General features: G+C 38.7%; 4 long non-coding RNA genes across 5 annotated transcripts; 1 reads left to right on the forward strand and 3 right to left on the reverse strand.

The window, feature by feature from the left end:
- The first annotated feature begins 201 nt into the window (after positions 1-201).
- On the forward strand, positions 202-1131 carry LOC129769802 (uncharacterized). Its single transcript, XR_008741976.1, has 3 exons — positions 202-659; positions 715-764; positions 824-1131. It is a non-coding gene; the product is annotated as an uncharacterized LOC129769802 (long non-coding RNA).
- A 539-nt stretch (positions 1132-1670) lies between these two features.
- LOC129769787 (uncharacterized) lies at positions 1671-2755 on the reverse strand. Its single transcript, XR_008741970.1, has 4 exons — positions 2523-2755; positions 2427-2463; positions 2035-2348; positions 1671-1978 (listed from the first exon to the last, which is right to left on the reverse strand). It is a non-coding gene; the product is annotated as an uncharacterized LOC129769787 (long non-coding RNA).
- Positions 2756-3438: 683 nt separating this feature from the next.
- LOC129769617 (uncharacterized) lies at positions 3439-4386 on the reverse strand. Of its 2 annotated transcripts, XR_008741923.1 has the most exons (4): positions 4341-4359; positions 3911-4293; positions 3806-3855; positions 3439-3746 (listed from the first exon to the last, which is right to left on the reverse strand). It is a non-coding gene; the product is annotated as an uncharacterized LOC129769617 (long non-coding RNA). The 2 variants fall into 2 exon arrangements; XR_008741922.1 differs by having other exon boundaries at positions 3911-4386.
- Positions 4387-5076: 690 nt separating this feature from the next.
- LOC129769677 (uncharacterized) lies at positions 5077-6025 on the reverse strand. The gene is made up of 3 exons (XR_008741940.1): positions 5549-6025; positions 5444-5493; positions 5077-5384 (listed from the first exon to the last, which is right to left on the reverse strand). It is a non-coding gene; the product is annotated as an uncharacterized LOC129769677 (long non-coding RNA).
- Between the last annotated feature and the right edge of the window lie 772 nt (positions 6026-6797).

The following is a 6797-nucleotide window of genomic DNA, read 5'->3' on the forward strand; positions in this document are numbered from 1 at the left end:
ACATTGAGTACTAATTTCATTTGAGAAAAATAATGTTCATTCATAATTTTTATTTTAAAAGTGTGTTTATTCCTTTTGAAAATCCATTCTGTCATGCCTATTCCCCAAATACGTAACATCGAAAATTCGTTGGTCGAAAATACAGAATGATTAACAAAACGAATCGGCATCACTTTTTCTTCAACGATGAACTGTCATCTCACACCAAAACAACCGGATCAAATAACTGGTGAGTATGGAATCTTTTTCTGTTTTTTATTTTATATATTTTTTCAGTTTGGAGTTTGTGGAATAGATAGGTTTTTACTTTATGAATCTGGAACGAACGGATTGCTACCGGCGGCATTCCTGAACGCAATTGGGTCCAACACGGAAGCTAAACTAGTTCATATGCATCCGGACAACGTTGCCCAGAAGCAGGCACAACAAGCAATGAATTTCGATACGGAACAACTGAGCAGATGCATATCAGTGAAAGTTTATTCCGTTCTGAGACATTTCTACCAACGAAGTAAGGACACGAACGGTATTGAATTGAATGATGCTAAGCCAGATCAACAGTGTGGGGAGACTGACGGTGTAGATTCGCCACAGGTGGAAATTAATCACAAACGCAAGATGTGACATTATCAGATTCTCCCAAAGTGGTTTCTTACCAGGTATACTATTAGATAGCAGACATTTTAAAATACTAATTATTTTATTTTATTTCAGCTATGAATACACCCGTTCGGATGATGTGGCTTTTTTGCTTCCATCAACTGGTGAATGAGAAAAATGACTTCCCCCATCACCACAGTGCTTATTTCCACTTCTATTACAGCAGTCAACAGCATCGGCTTTCCCGTAGCAGTATCCTCCAAGCCATGGTGGCTGTTCCAGGGGACAACATCAACAGCAGCAGCATCTGGACCTGACCATCGATAGTGTTTCGAGCAACTTTCCATATCGGAGATCTCGTGCTTCGCGCACATTGAAGAAACCTCCTCAGCCACATATGTGTGTCAAGGAGAAAAAGGAGCTGGATTCGAATCGTCAATCCAGACAACCCGAATGCACCGATTACATTATATATCCTGTTTATATTTTATATGCATTTTGTGTTTTTTTGAATAAAATGATTAAAATCGATCAATGTTTTTCCTTTTCATGTTTCATAACAAACCAATACAAACAAGAGACGATCAGTGTTGGAAGCAGCGTTACATGCAGGTCGACGCCTTGCACATGTTGGCAAAAAAGTGGCGTCAAGTTGTTCGATGAATGCATATGAAAGGTCGATAACTCGATTGCAAGGTGGCAGCATTTGAGGTCGATTGTTGACATTTCATCGACCCGATCTTGGCAGGCAAAACGGAATGTGGGCTCCGTCAGACTTGTCATTTGACATGTTCATCGATTTCGATGAACAAGGGATTGTATTCGATGTGCGAGGAAAACTACCCACAATCCGTTTTGCCTGCCAAGATCGGGTCGATGAAATGTCAACAATCGACCTCAAATGCATGTAACGCTGCTTCCAACACTGATCGTCTCTTGTTTGTATTGGTTTGTTATGAAACATGAAAAGGAAAAACATTGATCGATTTTAATCATTTTATTAAAAAAAAACACAAAATGCATATAAAATATAAACAAGATATATAATGCAATCGGTGCATTCGGGTTGTCTGGATTGACGATTCGATTCCAGCTCCTTTTTCTCCTTGACACACATATGTGGCTGAGGAGGTTTCTTCAATGTGCGTGAAGCACGGGATCTCCGATGGGGAAAATTGCTCGAAATACTATCGATGGCCAGGTCCTGCTGCTGTTACTGATGATGCTGTTCCCCGGAATAGCACCCTGGACTTAAAGGATACTGCTGCGGGAAAGCTGATGCTGTTGGCTGGCGTGACAGAAGTGGAAATAAGCAATGTGGTGATGAGGGAAATCATCTTTCTCACTCGCCGATTGATTGAGTCGGATGTATTCATAGCTGAAACAAAATAAAATGATTAGTAAGTGAAAAGCAGAAATGAATTCCCTACTCACCAGTTGTATGATCCGGATAAAAATGCGAACTATTAAAATATCATGCGATTACGTTCGCTTACCTCGCCTATTTTCATTCTACTATACAACGGAATCAGTGCATTCGGGTTCCTCCGGGTGGTAATTCAGCTGAGCAAGTTGATAAATACCTCCTTGTCGTTGAGTTTTCGTGTCTGAAGAGGATTTTGAATGTGCGCGAAGCACGGAACCTCTAATGGGGAAAGTTCTTCGCAATACCATACCATGGTCAAATTCTGCTGCTGCTGCTGTTGATGCTGTCCCCCGGCATTGCCAACAGGGGTTGAAGGTTACTGCTGCAGGAAAACGGATGTTGGCTGCTGTGATAGAAGTGGAAATCCGCACTGATGGGAGAAATCATCTTTCTCACTTACCGATTGATGGAAGCAAACGAGTCGAATGTATTCATAGCTGATAAGACAAGATAAAATAATTAATAATTAAAAAGCCGAAATATATTTTATACTCACCAGTTGTATGATCCATTTGTTTTTGTTTGAGATGACAGTTTAGCGGAGTGGAAAAAAGAACCACCAGTGATGCCATTTGGTTTGTTTAATTATTCAGTATTTTCGACTAACGAACTATCCGCGTTGACGATATTGGGTAATAGGCATGACAGTATGGATTTGCAGAAGGAATCAATACACTTTTAAAATGAAAATTATGAATGAACATGATTTTTCCTTAATCAAATTAGTACTCTATGTAAGTGAAAATCACCATTGCCTGCAAGTGGTGAAAAAACGTCATAAAAAAATATGTTTTGAGATAATTTTATATTATAATGACAAGTTTTTTTGAGAATATCTGAACGTCTATAGAAAATAATTCAAATTAGGGTCATAACAACGTACTTTAAGTAGAAAAAATTATGCCAAGAAAAAAATTTCATACAAATTTTAGCAAATATAAACTGATTCGGGCCGACTAATATGATAGAGAATAGTTTGCCTCATACAAACTAATGCCGTATCCAGATGTCGATACCTAATCGTCGTCATCGTGAATAGGTAACAGCGTTACGGTCGTTGTTAGGTCGATGTTTTTTTCGTCGATTTGATTGTGGGTTCCCACATTCCGTTTTGCCTGCCAAGATCGGGTCGATGAAATGTCAACAATCGACCTCAAATGCTGCCACCTTGCAATCGACCCACATTCCGTTTTGCCTGCCAAGATCGGGTCGATGAAATGTCAACAATCGACCTCAAATGCTGCCACCTTGCAATCGAGTTATCGACCTTTCATATGCATTCATCGAACAACTTGACGCCACTTTTTTGCCAACATGTGCAAGGCGTCGACCTGCATGTAACGCTGCTTCCAACACTGATCGTCTCTTGTTTGTATTGGTTTGTTATGAAACATGAAAAGGAAAAACATTGATCGATTTTAATCATTTTATTCAAAAAAACACAAAATGCATATAAAATATAAACAAGATATATAATGTAATCGGTGCATTCGGGTTGTCTGGATTGACGATTCGAATCCAGCTCCTTTTTCTCCTTGACACACATATGTGGCTGAGGAGGTTTCTTCAATGTGCGCGAAGCACGAGATCTCCGATATGGAAAGTTGCTCGAAACACTATCGATGGTCAGGTCCAGATGCTGCTGCTGTTGATGTTGTCCCCTGGAACAGCCACCATGGCTTGGAGGATACTGCTACGGGAAAGCCGATGCTGTTGACTGCTGTAATAGAAGTGGAAATAAGCACTGTGGTGATGGGGGAAGTCATTTTTCTCATTCACCAGTTGATGGAAGCAAAAAAGCCACATCATCCGAACGGGTGTATTCATAGCTGAAATAAAATAAAATAATTAGTATTTTAAAATGTCTGCTATCTAATAGTATACCTGGTAAGAAACCACTTTGGGAGAATCTGATAATGTCACATCTTGCGTTTGTGATTAATTTCCACCTGTGGCGAATCTACACCGTCAGTCTCCCCACACTGTTGATCTGGCTTAGCATCATTCAATTCAATACCGTTCGTGTCCTTACTTCGTTGGTAGAAATGTCTCAGAACGGAATAAACTTTCACTGATATGCATCTGCTCAGTTGTTCCGTATCGAAATTCATTGCTTGTTGTGCCTGCTTCTGGGCAACGTTGTCCGGATGCATATGAACTAGTTTAGCTTCCGTGTTGGACCCAATTGCGTTCAGGAATGCCGCCGGTAGCAATCCGTTCGTTCCAGATTCATAAAGTAAAAACCTATCTATTCCACAAACTCCAAACTGAAAAAATATATAAAATAAAAAACAGAAAAAGATTCCATACTCACCAGTTATATGATCCGGTTGTTTTGGTGTGAGATGACAGTTCATCGTTGAAGAAAAAGTGATGCCGATTCGTTTTGTTAATCATTCTGTATTTTCGACCAACGAATTTTCGATGTTACGTATTTGGGGAATAGGCATGACAGAATGGATTTTCAAAAGGAATAAACACACTTTTAAAATAAAAATTATGAATGAACATTATTTTTCTCAAATGAAATTAGTACTCAATGTAAATGAAAATCACTATTGCATGCAAGTGATGAAAAAACGTCATACAAAAATTATGCCTAAAGATAATTTTATATTATAAAGGTAAGTTTTTGTGAGAATATCTGAAAATTTATAGAAAATAATTTAAACTAAGGTCAGGAAAACGTACTTCAAGTAGATAAATAAAGCCAAGAAACAATTTTCATACAAATTCTACCAATTTAAAACTGCCTTCGGGCCGACTAATCTGATAGAGAAAAGGTTCCCTCATACAAACTAATGGCGTATCCAGATGTCAACATCGTACCGAATAGGCACCAGCGTTACGGTCGGTGTTAGGTCGATGATTTTTTCGTCGATTGGATTGTGGGCGAGTTATCGACCTTTCATATGCATTCATCGAACAACTTGACGCCACTTTTTTGCCAACATGTGCAAGGCGTCGACCTGCATGTAACGCTGCTTCCAACACTGATCGTCTCTTGTTTGTATTGGTTTGTTATGAAACATGAAAAGGAAAAACATTGATCGATTTTAATCATTTTATTCAAAAAAACACAAAATGCATATAAAATATAAACAAGATATATAATGTAATCGGTGCATTCGGGTTGTCTGGATTGACGATTCGAATCCAGCTCCTTTTTCTCCTTGACACACATATGTGGCTGAGGAGGTTTCTTCAATGTGCGCGAAGCACGAGATCTCCGATATGGAAAGTTGCTCGAAACACTATCGATGGTCAGGTCCAGATGCTGCTGCTGTTGATGTTGTCCCCTGGAACAGCCACCATGGCTTGGAGGATACTGCTACGGGAAAGCCGATGCTGTTGACTGCTGTAATAGAAGTGGAAATAAGCACTGTGGTGATGGGGGAAGTCATTTTTCTCATTCACCAGTTGATGGAAGCAAAAAAGCCACATCATCCGAACGGGTGTATTCATAGCTGAAATAAAATAAAATAATTAGTATTTTAAAATGTCTGCTATCTAATAGTATACCTGGTAAGAAACCACTTTGGGAGAATCTGATAATGTCACATCTTGCGTTTGTGATTAATTTCCACCTGTGGCGAATCTACACCGTCAGTCTCCCCACACTGTTGATCTGGCTTAGCATCATTCAATTCAATACCGTTCGTGTCCTTACTTCGTTGGTAGAAATGTCTCAGAACGGAATAAACTTTCACTGATATGCATCTGCTCAGTTGTTCCGTATCGAAATTCATTGCTTGTTGTGCCTGCTTCTGGGCAACGTTGTCCGGATGCATATGAACTAGTTTAGCTTCCGTGTTGGACCCAATTGCGTTCAGGAATGCCGCCGGTAGCAATCCGTTCGTTCCAGATTCATAAAGTAAAAACCTATCTATTCCACAAACTCCAAACTGAAAAAATATATAAAATAAAAAACAGAAAAAGATTCCATACTCACCAGTTATATGATCCGGTTGTTTTGGTGTGAGATGACAGTTCATCGTTGAAGAAAAAGTGATGCCGATTCGTTTTGTTAATCATTCTGTATTTTCGACCAACGAATTTTCGATGTTACGTATTTGGGGAATAGGCATGACAGAATGGATTTTCAAAAGGAATAAACACACTTTTAAAATAAAAATTATGAATGAACATTATTTTTCTCAAATGAAATTAGTACTCAATGTAAATGAAAATCACTATTGCATGCAAGTGATGAAAAAACGTCATACAAAAATTATGCCTAAAGATAATTTTATATTATAAAGGTAAGTTTTTGTGAGAATATCTGAAAATTTATAGAAAATAATTTAAACTAAGGTCAGGAAAACGTACTTCAAGTAGATAAATAAAGCCAAGAAACAATTTTCATACAAATTCTACCAATTTAAAACTGCCTTCGGGCCGACTAATCTGATAGAGAAAAGGTTCCCTCATACAAACTAATGGCGTATCCAGATGTCAACATCGTACCGAATAGGCACCAGCGTTACGGTCGGTGTTAGGTCGATGATTTTTTCGTCGATTGGATTGTGGGTTGTCATTTGACATGTTCATCGATTTCGATGAACAAGGGATTGTATTCGATGTACGAGGAAAGCTAACGTACAGATGTTGCAGTTATCTTCTCCAGGCATCGAACAATGAATAATCTCTCGGAAAACCACAAAAAAACATATTGTTTGTTCCCAGTAAAAAAACAGGATGTGGGTTATATCTATGGTATAACCGCAAGGGTGACGTAGGACTATCGTTGATTTAGAAATCATTTGTCGGA

This window comes from Toxorhynchites rutilus, chromosome 2 (assembly GCF_029784135.1).
Source record: "Toxorhynchites rutilus septentrionalis strain SRP chromosome 2, ASM2978413v1, whole genome shotgun sequence".
Taxonomy (NCBI): domain Eukaryota; kingdom Metazoa; phylum Arthropoda; class Insecta; order Diptera; family Culicidae; genus Toxorhynchites; species Toxorhynchites rutilus.